Source organism: Puntigrus tetrazona, chromosome 13, assembly GCF_018831695.1.
Source record: "Puntigrus tetrazona isolate hp1 chromosome 13, ASM1883169v1, whole genome shotgun sequence".
NCBI lineage: Eukaryota > Metazoa > Chordata > Actinopteri > Cypriniformes > Cyprinidae > Puntigrus > Puntigrus tetrazona.
The window spans coordinates 19,113,260-19,137,197 of NC_056711.1; positions in this window are offsets into that span (position 1 = coordinate 19,113,260).

A 23,938-nucleotide genomic window follows, 5' to 3' on the forward strand; every position below is an offset into this window, starting at 1 on the left:
CCGCATTTAGCAGTCAGAAATCGGGCGTTCTTCATAGAATGATGCGGTGTTCGCCACTTGCCTTCATCGTCTGCTCGCTTCAGATTATAGTAAATTTCATTTATCCTCTTTTGGAGTCTCACTTTTATTAGAATGCAATTTGTTGTGACAGAACTTTCCCACTTATTAGCGCTTTCAATCTCTCATATAGTACTTCATATATTTTAGTCATTTTGGCTGTCATCACTTCCCTGGCCCTGCCTGTCTCACTCTTATATAGCAAAGCAAGTTTGCACACATGTTTACGCGTGCTTTTTACGCATTGTCTTCAGTGCCATAGTTCAACTGCCATTAGTAATCGCCATATATGAAATTGAAACAATTCCAGGCTCCCATGACTGATGAGTTCTCATTATAAAAATGAGAGGCTGGTAGACATAATTGTTAGACACGTCTGCAGCTGTACGACTCAAGTTTGTTTACAGAGTTTCATGCAAATATAGTTACAGCACAGTATGCTCACTCTTGCCTTTTAGCTCATGCAAACGTTTTCTCTGGTACATGACGTCGGTTTCTGATAAGGTCTTCGTTATTACTGTTAAAATTCGATTATTACCTTCGCCGAAGAATTATTGCCTTCGCCTCTGACTTCAGCACTTTCGTTAGCAGCCGTTCAAAGTTGACACCCGCCAGTTAGTATTTCCGTGTTTATTATGTTGCGTCAGACTTCGAGTTTGATCATGGGATTGATTGGGTTGTCGCATGGAGTGATTTTTAGCGTCGCAGTTTGCTTTTTGACGAGGTCGCCTCGGGTGAAGTCAGCATGCAAATAGAGTCCATCTACTGGTTATCGCCGCAAAATTGTCTGTCATCGCTTCGCGAGCAAAGACCAACTCTCTCGAAAGACATGGTCAGAGGCAGTAGCCTGCACGCAAGCCATAAAATAATTAACGGCACATTTATTAGCGCTTCTGTTACTGGGCAACGGTTTCATTTATTGCGCCGCGAATTTAAAAGATCGATATTTAGGCCTGGAGCTTTTTTTCATACATTTCATCATTTTCATTGCAAGATTTTAAAATGTTTGATAAACATTATTGCTGTTGCATTTATTTACTTATTTTTAATATTATTACTATTTAAAATAGTTTTTTCTTAAGAAGTTTATTTTGTCTCTTCACAAAGCGTTTCACGCGATTTTCGAAATATTCTAATGTCTAATAAACAATTTTTATTTTTATTAATACGAAAATAAAATGTTTCAAATCTTAGTGAATGCTGAAGAATAGATTTGTTACTGATTAAAACTGCAGTTCATACTACTTCTTTTTGTTTTGTTGCGTGTGTTTTTTCGTTAAAATGGTCTTCCAGAACAATCACATACCTTCAGAGAGATGGGCTTGAGAATGAGGCGTACGACGCATTTACCGTAATAAGCGCATTCTCTGATTCTCATCGCGACCATTGTTGTTAGACAAACAGCTTGCCTGTTCTTCCATGACACTCTTCCTGCAGCCCACCTAGAGGTGCTCGGTTTAGACTCAGAAGCGCCATTTTTAAAGCAGAAATTGTGGTTTTTAGGCCGATAAATGCGTGCCGATGCTGAATCGTGTTTCATACACCTTCACACGCTAGGCTTTATTGTGCCGTCATACGAAAGCTTCATGAAAGAAAACGTTTTTGGCATGGTAATTCCATCTCAATGAATTGCGCGAAACAGTCGAACCGTGGATGTAAGTCAGACCGGGATCGATAGCAGTTTCTCGATGTAAATTTATGAAAGAAAACAGAATTGCGAACGCAACCAACAAGTCAAGTCAGAATTCTAAGAAAAGAAGTATTTGCCTCTTTAAGCATTTTGTCACTGGAAACTGAGGTGTTTAATTTCGACATTTTACATGTTAAAAACAATGCAAAACTTGTGTTTACCTGTGTTATCTAGCAGCGTGCTAAGTGTCCATTATCGAAACATGTGAGCAGCCCTAACATTATAAAGCGCGCAATGACCCAATGTCGCTACAGAGTTGTCATGTTCAGATGATTAGAATAGTAAGTAGTCATCTTCGTTAGCCTCTCAAACACCACTTCTCTTAAAGACCTAAATTGGTGTTTGAGGTCATTCGAAAGAGAGAGAGACAGAGAGAGAGTAGCAGAGAAATAGGTTGCATGGTGCTGCAGGTAGCCAGACGCCTCACAGCAAAGCCACTTGCAGCCCTGCCTCTACTATGTGCAGCTGGTCGCTGGGCCAGCGCCAAAGACGCTGACTTCGCCTGGGCGAGCGCCTTCGTCAGGTCGTGAGAAATCGCCAGCACTCCTAATGGAGTGTTGAATTTGCTTTTGTTTGTTTCATTTAGCCAGACGAATTTCGCCCTGCGCGTGTTAGTTTTGTTTGTTTGGGATCATGTTTCAGCCTGACTAATATGAGAATTTTGAATACTGATTGAAAAATTCGTCAAAGGATTTAAGTATTTCTTATTTAGACGTCGGTTGTAACTAACTGAATAAATTACAGAAATAAATACATAAAAAAAAAAAAATATATATATATATATATATACATATATATACATATATACATATATATATATAAATAAATTATAGCCCTTTAATAAATTTTATTATTAATTTAAGCACAATTTAAATTTTTAACAAAGTTACAAGTTTAGATTCTAGATATGTCTTGTTTTTTTCCACGCTATGTTTTATGTTAAAGCAAATTCTACTGAGTTTGGAAAGCATAAAAATGAAGTTTGTTCATTTCATAATAGCCTTATTATTTTTTTCTCTTCAAAGAAATTTATGTTGTGTGCTTCATTTTAAGGCATAAAATATTTGTTATTTAATAAAAGGCTTTTTAATAAAGGGGGTTTAATAAACGCAGTTAAAATGCTAAAGAAATACTGTATGATTATTCCGCACTAAAAGTTTGCAGCACCATGCATTATTCGGTGTTAATAGTAAAATCAAACTTCTTTATTTCCGACGGGAACATCAAAGACTCAGCAGATAAAGTAACATCATAATCATTCATTCATTAACATGAGGTCTATGGTGATTTTTGGTATAATTCGATTTTAGCAGTTGTAAGCATTTCACATTGAAATGTGACTAAAATTGTGATAATGCCACAAAAATAATTGATAAAATAAAATGCTGAGTCTAAGTTTCATGTCAGAGTTATCTGTTATGTGGTTCATAGTGTATTAAAATATTTAGTGGCTGTTATAAAACCACTTGTGCTAGTCACTTCAGAAGTAATCTTACACAATTACAATACAGACCTTTCGCCTCAGTTTTTCAGAATATTTGGTGTCTCAGTGAGGTCTAAAGTTGTTATTAAGATTGACATTATTATTCACATTCTTGCTCAAAATATTTTAGAGCTGGCATATCTTAAAGATGCAGTTGCACACGTACAATCACTTCTAAAATCACCAATTTGCAAATGACGCTAAGAACATTTCATCATTCCTCAAGCCTAAACAGCGGCTCCGGTCCCTGATCATCGCGCTAGTTTGGCGAGATTTTATTGCTTCAGCTTTAGTTCTTTCGCCAGACAAAAATCGTACTCGACCACTTCAGAAAATCGGGAGCTCACACCTTCCTCCCACCATCCGAGGTATTGGTGATCTAGTTATGCTCAATGGTGCCTAATTTTCAGGCTTTTGGATTTGAATAAAGCTCAACAGTGAAAGGGCGAGGAATAATAATGATGTTTCACATCACAAAAAATAATGAAATAGTGTCCCTTGCAATCAAATCTTCAAGGCCTTTAAATGCAGAACTCGGTGTGAGCTCGTTCGAGTTCCTCCATAAAATAGAAAAGATAATTTAGCCAGCTGCGATTTGAAGCTGGAGACTTATACTGTTCCTGACGCCTTCAGATCGCCTGCCTTCTCAGTACTTTCAGTGGCTGGGCTCGATAAGAGTGAGATGTTGCGCTCTCGTAGTACCGCGCGTCTGGTCATACGTTGTTGCCTTGTGCCAAGCACTGGGTATCCGCCCCGCAAACACACATGACGACTTTCGTCAGCTTTTTCAGTATCAATGCTTCAGCCGCAGGTCTTCCCGGAGCAGGGAATGTGTCCGGGCATGTAGCCGCTTAGTTTTCTATTGAGTCATAAAAGCCAGTTTCTCAGAGACGGCCGGCATACGTTATACCGAACATGCTGCAAATGTACGTCTCCCCGAGGGTTAAGCCGACGAGCGATTAGCAGTAAGTTTCGAATCTCACCGCTCGCGCAGTTGAATGAATGCCGACGCCATCGCAGATACGATGTAGCCGACATAAAGAAACAATATTGTTGGACACACGCGAGTGATATTTTATGAGTAATAACACTACAGCTACCGTAGTTCACTTGATACTTTATGCGGGCTTCAATCTTTTAAAGCAATGATAGCCGTAGCACACGCGAATGTTATCGCGCATTGCCCAATTATTATGTATGTTTTGTTATACATTGCGGCGCGAACAGCTGTCTGAGTCGCTGATATTAAACATCATAATGGATTAAAATGACAGCAAGGGCAAAATGAATTCTAATATGCTTGCTTTTGCGGTAAATTAAATATAAAAAACTCGAGCTTGGGATTTAGATTACAATGCACATAAAACGTGCTTTGTTATCGCGTTCTTTAATCGCTAATTTGTTTAGGAAGATGTACAGTTATTTTAAATGGTAATAATAAATGTAATACTAAATAATAAATATTAGAAAAATCGCACAAAATATTTATTGCAAAAATTTGTCAATTGAAATCGATGGATTTGCTGATTATTTTATCGTTCGTATTATTTGTTGCATTATTTAACTGGTCATAATATTAATAAAAAATATTTTAGTTGATGCATGTTGTTGTAGTTAACTGAAATTAAGACCATTAAAAATATTTTTAAAATATAAATAATATATAATGTTCACTGTAGCAAATTTGAAAGACAAAATCTTGAAACAATAAAAACTGATATAGAAGAATAATACACTACTGTTTATTGCCAGTTACGTTGGCTCTCAGATGCATAGACACGAGTAAATGACATTTTTGACATTTTAGATTTATTGTTCTTTAATATTTACGTTTTTTGTTTGTTAGTTACTTACTGTAAATTTGTATTTTTGATGAAATATTATTGGCTCAAAGTTTGCTTCCTTCCGCATTCGTTTGTATGCTCGCAGCTAAGTCATTATTAATGACGATTTCGAGTCGCGTAGTTAATGGCGCAGCATGCAATATGTTTGTTGCTCCATGTTTTTCTATTTCGTGAGTTTGTCACATGTTGCCTTCCACGAATTCGAAAGACATGTTTCGTGTTGTATTTACGTATTCTTTACGAGCTCTGATAAAGTGGACTGTGCCATTCGTGAATGACAACAGTTTCATAGTTCGCGTGATTGTTTTGTTGCGCTTCCTGGTTCGTGGCAGCCTGCTTTTTCAGACAGAAACAGCGTTTCATCGCCGCCCACAACTCACAGGATGAGTCAGGGATGCCACCTTTCCTCCGCATGTTTCTTCGCCGTCTTCGATCTCACAGCAGATAGACTTCAGATAGATCGTTTGTGTCAAGATTGCTTTTGGGGTTAACGGATGCACTGGATTCTGCAGATGGAGGCTGCCGCGATCTGCGTTGACCAAATCGGTTGAAATAGTAATGTTCATTTTCACATGAAGACAAGTTACTGCGCCGATTAGGATGCGCTCGCCATTTACGATTCGTAAACACGCTGGTTTCGAAGACGCCATTATTACCATCATAATTACGAGTTCATGACTCAGCTTTTGTTGTACATGCAAACACACACCGTGTTTCTGCAGACAGAGCGTTACGAAATCCGCGAGTTGATGTCGCTTCGGCTGTAGCTTAGGTCATCGCGCCGGGAGTCCAATACTGGAAGCACAGCCTTCTCCAAATTTTAAAACAGCAAAAGTTCTTTACTTAGAATCTCATTAAGTTCATTACAAAATTTTTACCCTTAAGGGGGCTTGTAACACACTTAAACGTGTTGATTGGCAGTCAGATAAAAATGTGAATTCATCCTTTAAAATAAGTCATGTAACAGCTTTAGCGCTTATTGAAATGCAACTAGCTGTTTTGTAGTGAACAAAAGATTGGGTCAGTCCTTAGAGTATAACGCGAATATAGCTTGTGCAGACAAATGAGCATGATTACCATGCAGACGTAAATATTATTTCGTTAACCGCACTACATGCCATGCATTGCAGCATTAAGTAAAAGTTATGTTTCTAAGGTCATTCAATATGAAGTAAGTTAATATGGAAGAATGTACAATTGCAAAATATCTTTTGCAGAAACAGTGGCATTTAAAAATATGAAGGTAAATTACTGCATAAATGTTCATATTAAATATATATATATATATATACATACATATATATGTTATATGAGAGATATAGATATATATGCATATATATGTTAGGAATGATTCTATGTGTTTAACATCCCAATTGTCTAAAAATAGCAAAAAATAGGTAATAATAACATACACAGTACTATGCTCCAAAAATTAGCTACGCTAACGTTTTTTGATGGTATTCTTTGTGATTTCTTGCCTTTAAAAAAAAAGGTTGCAAACAAACATATACTTGAATCAGTCACCTGATAAAGTCATCTCTGCTACGCAGCGTAATTTACTCCTCACGTTGATTGCTAGAAACTCATATCAGTAACCACAGTTTTTTTCATGCATCAGTGCTTTCTCTTTAAATCATGTACTTGCTCGCGTGACACGCTTCTTAGTATTCAGTACCTTTGCAGAACTCGTGATTCGGCTTTTGCTTGCAGAAATCGCCGACTTAAGTGACGCGCGGTTTAGCGTTGCCGATCTGGTTTGAAAATGAATGTCACGCGAAAAATACGCAGCATTTGAAACGAGTATTTTCTTTGAAGCATGTACGTCTGAGTACCACAGTCCCACTTCACTGACTACGATTCTCTGTATAACACACACACACACACACAGTGAAGCCTCCTCCATTTCACCATTTCCTCCTTTCACCGCTTCGGCTGAGCAATGGTCACCCTTCTGGCATGTTGTGATTTTCGGCAGGCTTAATACTGTGCCGCGTTTTTCATCGTCTTTGCCTGCAAAGAAAGTGTTTTATGACAGTGTCCCGATGGGCGTTCCACAAACACAGACCACACCTGCCTGATTCGTGATTTAGTTAATTAACGAATGCATGATACAGGTATCATTTCAAAATTCAAAAAGAAAGAATAAAACTAGGTTTTGCTTAAAAGAAAAGTTTGTTTAAGAGTCTGCAATGCGACATTATTATATTAAAGTTACTATTTTCCAAACTCATTAAACTTTAGCAATTGTCGTTACTTGTCATTATTTTAGCGCATTTAACGTAAAAATATTGTAATTAAATTGCAAATTAAACGTGAATGAATGACAAAACTCATAAAATAAAGCCATTTCATATAAATAAATAGATTTGGCTTGTGCAATAAGATTATACATAATATTTGATCACTTTTAAATCACAAGTTTAATGCTGTTACTGTCATTATAATACTTAGTTTTTATTATTTACAAAATTGTTGAATGTATAAAAAGTCAATCAAAAGCTTTGAAAATTATTTAAAAGTAATTGTAAGTTGAAAATGATGTAAAATTAATTACAATAAAGCGTTTCTTTTAAGATTTTTGGAAAGTTTTACTGTTTATTTTATTTCAGTTATTTTCATTTGTAAATAAACATCACCTAAATAACGGTTATCTTACGAATCATTTTTGTTATTTTTGAAATATTTGTTAGATCGCAAGCTGAAACAGCGAGTTTCTATGAGATCACTGCTCAGCCGATGGCAGCTGCCCGAGAGTGATTTAACGCGAGAGGTTTAGCGTTTCGCCGTTGTTTTTCATCCCCTTCACCGAAAGCGCTGTCTCTTTTCGGTCTCAGAGCGTAACATGAGTTCTCCTGCCGCCTTCCTGGGGAAATGCTCCTCGCCGTTATCGCAGTCATCCCATCGCCGGGTGCAGCGCAGAAACGCAGGCCAGAATGGTCACTCGGTTCAGGTCGGGTCGCCGCCCACCGGAGAACCCGGCAGCTGCCGGTTCTCGTATTACGCTTGTCGTAGATTCCGACCGGCGCGACAGCCAGAAATCTCGCGCATCAAGAACCAATACGCAGAGCTTATAAGGTCAATACGGTGCAGAGTGTCACGGCAGTAGCGCCGAGCGTTCGCCCGCGCTCATCGTAAAGACAAGAAGCCGTGAAGTCGCAGATTTCAATACGCGCACGCGCTAATATGCACCAAAACAGTAGATCAGCTGTTAAATAGCAAGTTATTTAGCATTGTCTTCAATCTCTTTAAAGAATTTTATATCTGTATCGTAGCTAATTAATAAATGCAAATATAAAAGAAATAAAGAGATGTTATGTTAAACCCTCCAATTAGAGGCCCCACGATAGCTCATCATGCTCCTTAAAGTTAAATTATACAGAAATGCTTTCATGTATTTTATAAGACACTTTAGATTTTAAGAAATGTAATATATATTTAAACATGTAACGTATATTGTTGTAGTCTTGTCTGTTTATAAAATTAACAACGTTGAGTTACATATTATCTATTTATTTGAGTAACAGTCCTTTATTAAAGCATTAGAGTGTTTTGAAATGGTCAAAATTACAAGAATGAAGTCTTAGCATTGCAGATTAAAGTTGCAATATTTTACATTGATAAATTAAATAAATGAAATTGTAATATTTAAGTTGTATCAACGTGAAGAATAAGCTTTGGTATTTTTGTATTGTGTCTTCTTTCGTTGCATGCAAGCTTGTTGTGTGCAGCCATAATAGAAAAAGAGCGAAGTCGTTCTTCGGTGTTTTTTGATGGTTGACGAACAGCGCCTTCCACCGATTCAACACTTTTCGTTATCTGTCACAGCGCCATCTATTTCATGCATCATTCATTTTAAAAACATGATTCTCGTAGCTGCCTTTGTTTCTTCTGCTCAATAAACGGCAGCAGGCCGGAACAACGCCGCTCAGCTGGCGCCGCTTCTCGTCGGTCGACGCAAAGTCATCGTTTCTCCGCAGGATTTAACTACCTTATCGACGGTAGTGTTAAAGTTTTTCTCGCTAAGGAGATGACGACATTGAACGCTTCAGCAGACGCCGCGAGCAGACATGGAAGATCACAGCTATTCGATCAGTAAATATGTACAGCAATAAAGACAGCGTGCAGCTATCAGCTTCCGGTTTTCACAAGACGCTTGGATCTGTCGATGCGCAGACTCCGGACGACACATAATCGACTGCCATCCATAGACCGACTCACAGCAGAGCCTTCCCGGGCGCGTCATTTAGTGATGCTGCCGACGTGAGGTTTTAACCCCACGCGGAGTGTGAAACGCAGCCTTCATTGCCGTTTGCTCATTATCGCCCTTCCTTTGCCTTTACTCCTGCCTTTCATTGCTTTACAGCTCTGCTTTCACCGCATTTCACCCACATCTTTACTAATTTGAACGCGATCGCTAGTTTGTTGTCGGCATATTGGGGTTCGTTCAACCGGGCACAACAATGGCCTGTTTACTGCGCTGGCTCATTTAGTTCATACAAATCAACAGAATAGAAAAGATGACAACCAAAACAGAAAATGAAGTCGAGTTTTAGTAATTGCAATTGAGAGAAGATCGCTCCTCACAATATACAGAAATTTTACCATATTATTTGGCATATCGTAAATGCATTCTCGTTTTCGACACATTAAAGTCTTTTTCATTACGACGAGAAATAGCACTGAGCTACGCATTGCAAGTTTCTGTTACAATGCAGCGACACATGAATATTTTCGCCAGCAGTGCGTCAGTGCTCGACAAACTGAAAGCGAAATATTACTGGCTAGTTACAGTAACTTCGATCGCTACAGCATGCCGGATACTTCTGTTTAGTGTGCATTTGAAGAAATACATGCGGAATAGTAATGGACTTCTCAAAAGATCCCATGTTTCAGTACTGGCAGAAATTTTGGCCAGGAATCAATAGGAGAGTTTGCATCGTTTCAAAAATGTTTTCTTGCACAGACCACTCGCGTTCAAGTTGGTCATGCAGATCATCGCTTGACCGAATAGCTGCTTTTCTGGTTTGAAAGCACTCCTGTTTGAGCGCAGTGACTTCAGATCTTCTTGTCTGCAGACTTGATAATCGCTGATTTTGCTCAAAAACATAAAAATCAATTATTGGCCCTGAACCTCTTTAAAGCACGCCAGGCAGAATCAAAATGAACTCACACTGACAAAACTGCGCTACCCAGAAAATGAGCTTGTCGCTTCTGTTAAGTCTTCAAAGTTTCCGCCAAGATCAGCTTGGTGTTTAAAGATGAGAGTCATGTGCAAATGTCTTCGGAGCACCTTCAGGCCTCCTAACGTTCGGTTCATTGCCTTACGCTTGAACGCCGCTGATTAAATCAGCCTGACAGGCAGATAGTGCGTAACTAACATAGCACATACCTGTTGCCTTGACATCATAAACATCTCCACATTTTCCGGGCATTCTCGTTTGTTAGACTTGTTTGGATCGTTTGCCTGTTTTAGTAAGCAGCTTTATTGAGCTTGCACCGATGATTCATTAATGTTCAAACAGCATGTTTTAATGACTATTTTTCAGAATGTAGTTTGTGTCGGCGATTTGATATGAATAGCTTTCTTTCTGAGTTTATCGCACACAGAAGAAACTGGCGTTATGCTCACCTGTGGGTTAATAATGGTGATAGATCAGGACGACAGAACGCGTTTATAGTCACATTCAAATTTTTGAGATTGAAATTGCAATCGCTTCAGTTAATTGCTCCATGTCTCTTTCAAAATAAGACGCGATTACAACATTAAAGTCCCAGTCTAAATGCCGACTAAATGAATCTTTAACAGTTCAGGGGACCAAGGAAACAGTTAATTCGCGTAAAAGATACGCCTCTTTGAACAAAACCAGTCTGTCAGCTATAGATCGCCTTATCATCGCTTGTCCCAGCATTCCATCAATGCACAGCAAGCTCAGGATGAGTCGCCATACGTTGGCATACACGATGCAAGCCTTTGTGGTTGCAAAGAGCTTCAACATGAACTGATGCACATCATTTCATCGCGAAAGTGCGGCCGCCGAAGTCATGAAAGTCGGTTGTCATTCCACTTCGGTGGAATATATTGGCCCTGCGTTAGTCACAGGCCTGTTTGTACATGTGTTTTGCCGCCTTCGTCAAAATGACAATGTTTAGCTTCGTCTGGTCATTCCAGGCTTGCTTCATCAACCAAAGACCGTCAATGCATACTATCATAAAAACATGTTGCATGCGTTCATTTTCAGGCTTCGAAAGATTTATGCAGCATTCCTTTACCTCAGCTCGATTCAGAATAAACGCTTTGCTTCACGAATTTCGGCCAATTCCGTGTATTTTCTCATCGACCCCGACTGGTCTTTCGTTCGTTGCACTGAACACTCATCATTCGATCCGACGCCCAGACTCAGTACAGTTTGTAGCACAATGAATAGCTTTGTTTTCAGCTTGTTTGTTTTGTTTAGTTAATGCATTTTTTGTATTTTACTGAATTACTTTGCATTTGTGTAATATTGCCGTAATAAAGTTGCTAATCTTAAGTATAGAGTTCGTCTTTAATACATTACAGAGTTTTAATAAAAATGCACAAGTTTTAAGTTTTTTACTGAGCGTTTCGCAGGAAATGTACCAGTATTCACACAAATCACAGAGAAGAAAAGTCATTTTTATCACTAGAAGCGTCACCACCAAATATATCATTTTGGGAGTAAAATATTAAGAATTATGCAAATATTTTATTAATGTCATTATTGCGCAAAATATCATGCATTGGACAGAGCTGCAAAGAAAGAGATAAATACAAAAAAGGTATTTTTAATGAAATGAAAGACGAAGTCAGTGTGAAAATAAATAAAATTTATCAAAAATAGCATACAATCTCAAAAAATATACAAGGTGCTATTGACTGTTTAAAAACAACAAAATAAAGTATTGATTTTTAAAGCATTGATAAACCATGCTTTACCATACTCTTACAAGTAATATGATTTAATCAATTTACTGTCATATCTTCAAGGAAATTAAAGTTTTGAGAAGTTGTCACGATATCAAAACTGACATTTACTAAAATTAATAATTGATCAGTTCGACTATTCATTAAGCCATATCACAACGCTATTCAACAGGTCAGATTACGCATTTGCGGTTGAGAGTTTCATGCAACCAAATGCTGTTAATATTACCTCTATAAAGATTTGAGTTTGCGTTTGTGAGAGGCCCGGTCTTCTCTTCAATGAGCTTGGTTTTATCAGCGTTCACTAGACATGAAAGTACGCATTTTTCACGGGTTGTTATAAATTTATATAATTTGATAGCCGAGCGCCAGTTGTCAAGGGTCACATGATTAACGCGTGTTGGGGAAGAGAAGCGATTTATTCAGAATAATGCGTTATAATTTATACGACTCGTTAGTTGTGCCGATAGACCGTTGATGTGCGAAAGTTTAATAAACGTCACACGTCGCAATATGATGATTTGTAAGATGAAAGACATCACTTGTTCGCATTGGTTACTCCCAAAGATCGTAGGCACAACGGAAGTGTATCACACACCGATTTAAAGTGTTATTCATGACATGAGGGAAAATTTCAACGTGAATGTTTTCTCAACATAATTAACATTGAACTTCCAACATTGCCAAAAGTACTTGTTTCTTCCATGCCTTCAGTATCAAAGAGATAACATTTATAGCACGCAATTAATATTACTCCAATGTATAAACTAATTGTAATTAGCAGTTCATAAATGCTTATTTAAATTAATACGCTTTTGCAATATAAAAAATATATAATATAATACAATTGAGTTCATCATATTTCTTCTTGTTATGTACGTTGATTGAAAAATAAAAATTAAAATGTACCTTATTTAAATGTTTAATCGTTACTATCATGATAATGCTTATTACACACCACTGCGGATTGGTGTCTTCTGACTTCTTCTGTCATTGCTGGTTTAAAATAAATTAAAAGAATTAAATAACTAGTGTTACTTTGTTAAAAGTTTAATACCAGGCTATCACCTAAATAAATAAAAGCCACTATTTTTTATTATTATTATTGTTAATACTGTTTATTGGCAGTCTCTGGATTTCGAAGAGTGCATCGTTGGGCTTCTATTAAAAAATAAAATAAATAAAATAGTAATCTCATTATTGGTGCGTAATGAATTGATGTTATACGCTTAAATGATTCAGCTTTTTCTGGCTTCATTATGTGCTCGAAAGTATGCTGGCCAATACAGTCTACTATTACTGGCCTTCTTCTCTTCAGGAGTTAAAAATCGATCGCGATGTCTTTTCTCGTTAATGGCTTTGATGAGAAAGCGCCAGTGCACGCAGTTAAAACTGCATTATGTGAGCACGCTTCATTTCGTTCGAATGTCAGAGCCTTTGGCATTGTTGGCGAGTACTCAGTAGCAAATGACGCGGATGTTAACTCAAAGCAAACAGATCGCCCCGTATTCAAGTTGCTCCAGCATATTACGCTCATCGGAGCCTTCTTCCAGGGGAAAACAACATCTTCAGAGTTCAGGCAAAGCCTGTCAGCAGTGCAAGCTGAGTACGCTGGTCACGGCTTACGCCTGCAGAATAGCTGTTCAGATACGTGGTTTAGACTTCAGACAACGTCTTCTTCATAGACTTCACCGCCACCAGAACTTCCATTTGCAAAGTTCATCAGCTCATTATCGGAGCCCTCATCTTCAGTATGCACGCTGAGTTTTCCGTCAGGCGAAACATGAATCACTACCCTGAGAATAAAGCACAGTCACGTCAGCATTCGTATAAACGCATTTTTATTTAACATAACATTGGTCATCAGCTGTGTTGTTATTTAGCAACAATATGGTCACTAGTTTACTGAGCTTAACAAGAAAATTGTTGTTCGCCAGAGTTGCGCCACAGCAATCGCGATTTTTTCGGCGCGCCATGGCTACGCTGAAGCGCCGTAGAATGGTCTATTTTGCAGAAGTGTTTTGTGTAATAAAATATTTATCATTATCAGGTTATATCGCTGGGCTGGTCGGTGCGCCCAAGATTTTTTGCTTTCCATTTTATAATATAGTATTAGAGCGAGCGCATATTTTAATAAACGAGCACAAAAATAGTAACGCTTTCTGTTCTTGTTATGCAATGTTAATGAGTAGCTTATTCGGCTGCAAGCGAAGGCAGCTAAAATTCGTAAGTAAGGCTATAACGAATGCCTTTTTACGAAGAAGAAATTCTTTTGCAAATGCCTACGCTTAATTGACGCAGTCTTGCGTTAATAAATTCGAAAATTAAATAATAGCAACATAGGTCACTTATATAGCCTAAGTTTGTTTAGATGGTCATTGACGTCATGCCATGAGTTATCACGTTACAAATCGTTATAAGCAGATGCAAACACGCAAAAAGAAAGGAAAAACGGATTTCTTTAGCAACTCAACACTGGCACTTCCGAATTATGCATTCAACACGCCGACGCTTTGTAATAGTTTACGAGCTATGAAACTTTTTCACACATTGCTGTGTTGCATCGAAGAACTGCCATGACGCGCGTGTAATTACGGTCAGTTGGCGCGCACTCAGCACACTGTTAGCCATGCTTCGACAGGGACTGAACATGCAGAGGCGCAGCAGAATAAACGCGCTCGATTTTCCCCAACATTTGTAAAGCTAAAGACATCGCTTAATTGTTAAAAATATTTCAACCAACAAAATAGAACGGAGCTTTATCGCCATTGATAAATGATTAGCATTTCTCACGAAACAGGAAACATTACTTTCGATCCACATACAAACGCGCCTCATCTAAAATTCAGATTTGTTTCTGATTCATGCGGCTTCTTCAGCAGGTCTTCGGCTACAGTCGCATTTGCGTCGCTTATCGCTTCTTCGCGATGTTTGTACTGACGCTGCCGAAACATTTTACGTATACTTGCTCATGCTTTGCCGGGTGGTTGGTTTGTATAAATTGAATTCTGCACGTTGGGATAAAGCAATAAAGAGACAATGGCAGATGGAATGGTGAAATACACAGCCGCTTTCCAGTGAATGGTACGAGCTCATTTCACTGAAAGCTTCCATCACTTTCATTTGCTGCAGACATTGCAACCATTTCATGACACCGCGATCGCTTTTTTAAATTGATTATTCAATCGTTTCTACATTTGTGTAGAATTCGTTACTCAAATAATGCCATTTTTTAGCATTATTCACACTACATCTTTGCTAAAATTCTCCACCTTCTCATTGCCGACTGGCAGTTAATTTACAAGAATTACAATTTTTTTAGAGATACTTTCATGTTTAACCACCAAATCGTAACTCACCAATGAAACGCCACTGTAAAATAGCAATAGCTTTCATGAATCGATAATGTAGTTGTGTTAGTATGCTTCTGTTAACATAGCAAAAAATTTAATTGGGTATGATTTTGGTATATACATATAAGATATTATTCGCAGATAAATTTGAGTAATAAAATGCACAAATTCTTCGCTGACATTACTAACGAAGCCTATGCAATCTTGAGAAATTTCAAATGACAAAAATGTAGTTCTCAGATGCCTTTAGTTATTTTGATTCAGCGTAGATGATAAAACGTTAAAATTGTGCTACCTTTTTTCAGTGAATTATTTCAATCATATTTTCATTTCGCAGCATAATGCATTTATTATCTGTTACTAAATCGCAGCACAGCGCACACATTATCACACCGAAAGATTACAGAATTATGGCCAGAAATCGTTATTAAACATGCAAATCAGACCGCTGGTTCGCTTCACCCATTTCGTTATCACCACTATTTTTACCACGATTCTAGTATCAGCTCAAAACACACGCCAGCAGGCCATTCAATGAATGGTAGTGTTCAGCCTGCACCACCGATCTCTCTACAAGGCAGCGGCGTACATCAATGCTCGTTAAAAGCCACCATCACTGTAGGTAGTTCGTGCCCAGTTCACCACCGATATTCTACATCACTGTTCGTTTATTCACATGCTTCACTTTGTTTCACATCACCGTCTGCTCAGTGCTCACCGATCTTCAGTTCGTTGTGACACCGCGGCATGGCGTTGAGGAGACGATATTAAGTCAAATCGTGAACAAAACAGGTGCTCGAAGACAACAAGACTTCTCTCACAAAGATAGCAGCCCATATATCGTTTCAATCCCAAAATCAGAAAATATACACCCTATTTTCGAAATGCACCCGACATGAAGTTATCTGTCCTTTAATAAATCTGTTTTGAGAATAAAGCTAATACTTACGTAGGGTTCTCAAAAGATTAAAAAATTCAGAAGAGGTCGTTGAAGGAGATTCAACAGCGTCGTCGCGAGCACAATTATTATACACTATTAATATCTATTATCACTATTTGATATGTATCGAAGTTATTTCTGGAGTTTTTTAATCATAGCGCCGATTTATTAATAATAATAGCTAATCGCAGAGCTGCCGCTATTTCGGTTCGCGAATAAAGACGCTTTACTGAATCAGACAGAAAATAAGCTTTTGTTTATATCATGATGATGTTTATGTCAAATTCGATAACATAGAATAGCACAAATGTGTTAAACAAAGAGTACTGCGACCCTGAATTTCTCTGTGTTTACTGCTCACGTCACAGCAACTTAAAAGCTAGCCCCAGTTGTTAATTTCAGAACATAAGTTTGGGGGAGGAAACGGCTCAGCCTGACGCGGTTGCCGCTCGCCGTGCAGGTGCCAGCGAGCGTTCTCAGTTTTCTCTCAGCCGCGTCGTCGCGATGATGTTTGAAGCCGAACGCCGACAGTTAGCTCAAATGCTGACGTCCGAGATCGCGCTACGCTGGTTGTCATGCAGGGTCGCGAGGATACAGACGAGAGAGAGAGTGTTTCGCAGCAGTTTCGGAGCGAGACATAAAGTCGAGCGAGATGCTCTTTCACCGGGCTTCTTTATTCAGCCGCTTGAAGGGGGCGACGCGCCCGGCTTCATATTGCGCCAGCTGCCGGAGTTTCGGTCAGCAGTACGCGGGCGGAAAGGCGCCGGCAACCAGATGCGGAAATAAATTATCATCAGAGTGAAAACGGATAGTTGCTTAAACTTCAAATTATCAGTTTTAGCACTACTTCGCATTCCCTTACTACGACACGAATTACCATAGTCCTCGCAGATTGGGGGTAGCGTTGTTTATTCACGAGGGCAAAACAAACGCATTTTGCCTTATTACTTCTCCAACTTCTCTCTTGGTCAATAATCGATATAATGAATTATTACGTACAGTTTTGTAAAATAGCGCTTTTTAATTAACATTTATATACTTAATTCCTCAATATAGAATGAGATCAGTCAAAGACAGGGCAGTGATTAGGATATACATAAAAAAATATTAAATTAAAATTAAATAGCAGAGCTGTTACAATGCGTTAATTTATAAAAGTACATTAAATGTTTTGATGTTGCCGTTTATTAAATGTATTAATTGTTGGTTTTGATAATACTGATAACAACAAATTTATTTAAAAATTATAATAACATATGTTTATTGATATCTATATTTGATTATCATTATACTCTAGTTGGAAGAAGTATCAATTTGAATGAAATTTTGTGTCTGTTTTGGAATGTTTGTTTTAGTCATAGTAGACATGTTTGCCGTAGTTTTAATAAATTCGAAAGTTATTCTCTAAATAGCAGTTATCGCCGCTAAGATCTTCTGACAAAGTTGCTTGCTGCGAATATAGAGTGTTAAAGCCAGGTAGCCGCAGGCGGCTGTTACAGATGATGTCACGATCGCTATAATGTTGTGCATTGGCCGATAAGAAAGGGGATAACAAAGGTTTATTCATAAAACATTACAGCGGCAATGTTGTTACATATTTCATATAAAGTTTTCAGGTAATATTACAGCGTTTGCCCTAAATAAGTTAAATAGAGCTACTTTTGCTTAGCAGGCCATGAATATGACCGTCTATATAATGAAAAATTGCAGCAATGAATGATGACGAGTGTGATTTACAAGAAGATACTGTTTGTTCTTTTTCTACTTAGCACTTTTATACGAGCGATGTTTTTTCACTGTTTATGAAATTTCTAGCAGCGATTTCTGAGCGAAAATATTGTTCGTGATGGGTTCGTAAGTCAGGCATGCCAGCGCTATTCCAAAACAAAGATGCACCAAAGAGTCTTCAGCTTAATGAAAGGAGCTGCGAGTAAGGCATTATCAAAGTCCTTCTAATAATAGTCTGGTGGCTGTGTGTTTCCAATGAAAAGAAAAGGCAGAAAACAGTCAGATACGCTGTCTCGAGCAAGTTTTGAGTAAGCGCCGCTGCTCTTGTTTACGACGTTACGAGTTTATAATAAAGTTTTTGTATTTGTTGCCAGGCGGTTGATCACCTCGAGATGCCTGTTCTCGCGCATGCTGTTCATACGTGAAAGCTGCATCAGATTTGCAGCAGCGCCACGGCTTAATAGTGACATCGCGGCTGCAGAAGATGAGCTGAAAAATAAAAGCTCAAAAGAAAGCTACGACGCACAGTTGATTATAATCCTTCTGTTCGCTGCATTAGACGCTCGGTCTTCGAAGATATTCAATTGTTAGTGCTTGGTGTTTACAGTATGCCAGAGATGTCACACTTTCATATATTTCATATTTTGCATGTTAAATAATTTATTATTATATATTTATATATATATATATATATATATATATATATATATATATATATATATATTCTTTTTAAAAATTTATTCACACAATACCTATATTTATTTATTTAATATCTAAAATTATTTATAATATATATATATATATATATATATATATATATATATATTTAAAATACTTATTTTTATTAAAATTTCATTTATATTTATTTGTTTAATATCTGTACTTAAAATATTTTTTAAATATTATTAAATGTATTTGTAACTTATGCAGAGTTCAGATTTTCAAATACATGTGGCGTAAAAGAAGCTAATGTAATTTCATAACACAAGACGTGAACACATGCAGCCTCAGAGAGATCGTTATAAAAGCAAATGTCAAGTAGTCGTGCGAGGTAGCATCAGGAATGTGAGGAAATTTGATTGCTTACGGCGAGTCTTCATATGTCGTTCGTCAGCAAGCCTGTATAGTCTTCACGCTTGGCGAGAAGTGTAGCGGGTCAAGGTAGTCATCATCAGTCAACAGCAACAGCGCATTTCGAACGGGCGTCCAACGCTGTCGAAAATTAGCCATCACCAATCGCCGCATAAAGGCACATGAGTCTGCCCGAACCAGTGTTTCTATTTATAGCGCGTCATAAGAAGATTACGGACAGCGAGCAGATTGAAAGAAAGTTATCGCAAGCAAATATGCAGTTTACTAAGTTTTCTAGCTGCGCAATATTAATCAGGGTGGGTGATGGATTACCTGTTGCGCTGCGCGTATCAGTCATTCTTCATTTCACGCGCTTATGTCGATTCAATCTTCAATAATAGAGCAGAGAAAGTTGCTGTTTAACACATAGCACAGCATTCGGCTAATAAATACAGGCTCACATGTTATTTGAAATTCATGCAAAGACAGAAATGCCGGCTCACTGGGCCATTCTGCCAGCTGCTGAACTGTGGGCATGAAAATAGTTATTTTCAGCGTTATAAAGAGTTTACTTGGATAAATATAGCAATCGATTGTTCAGACATCTAAATTGTGACGAAATCTGTGTTTGGACAATGTTTTACAGAGAATAAAATGCTACTTCATTTGTTTATTTAGCTTCAGCAGCACACACATATATATACATTTTTTTTTGTCATCAACGCGAGAGTATTTTTTGTCATTAAATAGCTAAAATAATTTTTTGACAAATGCATTTTGCTCATGTTTCCATAATATCAAAGATCAAATGCACGTTAAATTGTTATTATTGTTCTTTTGCATGAAAGACACAAAGTTTGGGTGTGAGATGCTTTTTTCGGTGGTGGTGAGCCACAGCCTGCCACATGAAAATATGCAGTACAGATGCTGTTCTTGTAAGCCAGATTTAATTGCTAGCAGCATTGGCAGCATTCGTATGCAAGTTACTGTGTTTACTGATATTTAAAAACATGACAAAAGAGCTGAAATATTAGAGGAAATATTGACCGTACCATACGAACAGACAGTGTTAATTCTCAAGCCAGCATTTGAGACGCCATTTAGTCTTGGTGTTAGTGTATTATATTTTGTATTCTATTATTTGTGTTGCACTGATTCATTGTTCGTTGAGCGCTTACGCATAAAAATATTTGCAAGCGACATAAATAAGTTACAAATATCAACCTCTTATAATTTACTGATTTATTAACATGTTTAAACACTACCGATTAGCATTTTGGGGAATTAAAGCAGAGCAAACAGGCAATCAGCCGAATAAAGCTGCAAGTTTGGATGCATGCTATAAAATAAACACAAATAGTTTTCGATGCCAAAAGCACGTTATAAAGCCATTAGACATTATAATATTTGCAATGTCATTTATTTAGCAAGATGCAGCACAAACACACTTACATGCATCATCACACACACATAACCATTCGACTGCAAATACATGCTGCGTGTATGTGAATAACACTTCCATGCGACTTTCACGCATTCATTAAAGTCATCAAAATACGAAGTGAAAAGATGCTCATCGCACGACATTTGCTTTCTTATTTCGCGATAGAAGCTTAGTTACCTTCATGTCATCTTCGAATAAGAAACAGTGTCCCAAACACAAAGTGGTCAGACGATGTTATCGTGATAAAGCAATCTTCTTTCTCTCCTCCTCTTTCCTTCGATCTATCTTCACGCTTCAGTAAATCGTAAAAAACTAAAAAAACCCTTTGTCATTAAAGCGCTTAATTGAATCTCGCCCGATTCATTTGGGTTTACCAATAAACACATCGTGTTTCAGGCACCGTCGTTGCAAAAGACAGAAGCGACAGTTCTTATTTCGTGCGGACAGAGCGCAGCCGCCGCATGCATCGAGTGTTATAATAAGCTGAATTATATGCGGTTGATGACGGAAAGCGTTGATTCCCACCGACTGGGGATTCTCTGCAAGTGTTATGAAAGAGAAATCTACGCTGCTGAGATCCATATCAAAAGCAAATACCAGCTCCTCATTTACTGCTTCCTTTTCCTCCGGTGTCTTTCTTCAGCATGCAGTTGCCTATATGTGGCAGCGTGGCATTCTTCATTTCAGGTAGGGCAAAGAGACAAACAGCCATGATGTGTCATCAGAGTCATGAAATGTGTCACTCCAAATTCTTCGAGTACACACTCAAGCTTGGACGTCATTACAGACTTCTTTCTCTGAAATACTGATTTCGCAGCCGCTTGAAGATGCCATCGTAGAAAGCTTATTTAAAGCACAATGAAAGATGGACGCCGAAGCCGACCACTTTGTTTTACGCCGTCAGATTGCATGGCATCTGCAAAGTGCAGAAAATGCTAAATGTTAAATGACAGATGATCTATTGAAAACATTGCTCAGTTACTTATTTTAGTGAAATAAGAACGCCGCTGAAAACTGTGCTCAGTTTCACGACACAAACACAACCACGCCGCTTTATTTAAAAATAATTATCACCAGAAGCCTGAATATCGCTTCATTTTTTCAATTTACAGAAGGGAGCTATACGTTCATTACCGAAAAAAGAGCGAGCGGCAACGACCGCCGCGGTAAGCTCAGGCACATATACAGTTCTTCCTCACAGGCAAATACATTCACACACGGTAATAAACTCGTAGGTTCTAAGGCGCTGTGTCAAGGTAAAATGGCTCATAAAGATATGTATTAAAATTAGATATACTTCATCAAGGAATACTATTCGATTATCAATCGCTACAATTTACCTGATGTTTATAACGCAAGGCAATTGTTACTGGGTAGATCAGGATGTATTATGTTTTGTTACTAATAAATGGCTAATATTTCAGTACACGACGCTATTAAGAAACTGTTGTGCACGCCAGTAATTTGAGACTAAATGGGATCAGCGCACAAACATCACACAATAGCAAAAACGGCAGAATAAGAAAGCTCGAATAAAGACAAACATTAGCCGCCATTTGCCATAACAAAGTTTGCAATGGCATTTAAAATACATCATTTTCATTTTTGCCACATCATCACGATAAAAGCGACTAAACAGCACCGTGCAACTCGTTCAGTAGTTTGTTCAAAGGCACCAAGAGCTGCCGGGCGCCTGTGTGATTTTTTATTTGCGTAAATAGCGTCCAAAGATTTCAGCTGTGTCTTCCGTGGTAAATACTCTCTTCTGGTCCTGCTCATCTCGGTTAAGATCGCCACTCAAATTCTTCCGGCCTCATTCTCCAGACTTCTGCGTGTTTCCGTGGCGAAGTCAGGTCATCCCCATAGCCTTTCATTTCGCTCCCGCTCGGCCCCGAAAACTCAGGCGTCAATACGAACAGAGCCTTTCTCGAGATGCCCGCGACACTTGCGCCAACACGTCGCTTTTGCCGTACAGACTGCGCAACGCAGTATACGTTTCACAGCGCCAGACCTTAGGCCGCTCGCCGCGTCGCCGCCCGAGCCCGATGCTTCGCTTCTGTTAAAAACACGCAGTCGGAAACGAGCCAGAGTTCAGCCTCGTCACAACACTAATGCACACAGGTCAAAAATGAAAAATAATTTATTTAATGCATATTCTAGAAAAGATATCGCTATTTCGCTTAGCTAATAATTGCTTGAGAAAACGCCAAAATATCCTTTTGTTCTGAAAAGATGACGCAGTAAATGCCATGCCACAAGAGGTCTAATGATCAAAGTTTTCGACAGGCTTTTAGTTAGTATGTTCTGCAAAAAGATCAAAAGATTTAAAAATAAATGTTGTAAAGTTATTACAAACACAAGATAAAAAAGAAGAAACAAATTATTATACTCAAAAGTATATTATATTATAATAATAAAGTTATAATATAAGTATCTAAAAGAAAATAAATATTTTTTAGTAGTTTAATGTACAGTTTTACTTTATTTTTAAAAGTAAATATTTTCGCTTTTTATTGTCTCTCAACTTATTTATTTTTCGTGTTAAATATGCTGTAGAGTTACAGAGCCAGGCCAGAAGTAAACATTAAAAGTTTGGCGATTCTACATAAAAAAGAATAAAATCGGAGGCTCACGTTAAAGAGCGCACATGTAAATGTACTAGCCTTCGCAGGTGTGTACTGCGTGAGCGCTGGTGACTTCATGAAGGTGTATTAAGCCGACGGTTATTTCGAGCAGAAAGCAGAGTCAGTGAAACACGCCCAGAGATGAAACTTATCGATGTCTGAATAGTCTCGAGCGGACTGTAACCATTACTCAACATTACCTTCTCTTTCCGCACTCGACACGTCTGTTACAAGAGCAGCTACTGTTTCATGCGACACCAGGCATGTAGACACGGTCGTACTTTCAAAATGATACGTGCCATGCCTTTGGTTTAGACATCAAGAGACGTGCTGCCCTTTTCACGCACTGGCGAACAGCCGATTTGCGACGCCGCCGTGAGTTTATGTGGTTGAGCACGTGACGAGAGCAAATGTTGGCAGTGCTGTCTCGCGGTGAGTCATCGAGTTATGTCGACGCCACAGGAGCCGCTACATTTCAACACGACATCTGCTTCTCCTTTTAGCATGCTGCTCACGGTTCTCCGTCATGTTGAGTTAGTTATGGCCTCCACGCGTACTGTGAGAAAGACCGAGGGCGGTTTAGCAGATAACGAGGATTTACTTCGACCAGTCAGCTCGATTTCCAGAGACATGCTGCTTATATGATAAATAACAGGTCACGTGACGGATGAACAATGAAGTCGTAAGCGAGCTAATAGCAGACGGCATGAGGCTGTGGAAGTCATTAACAGAGAGCTAATGCATGTAATATACATATGTTA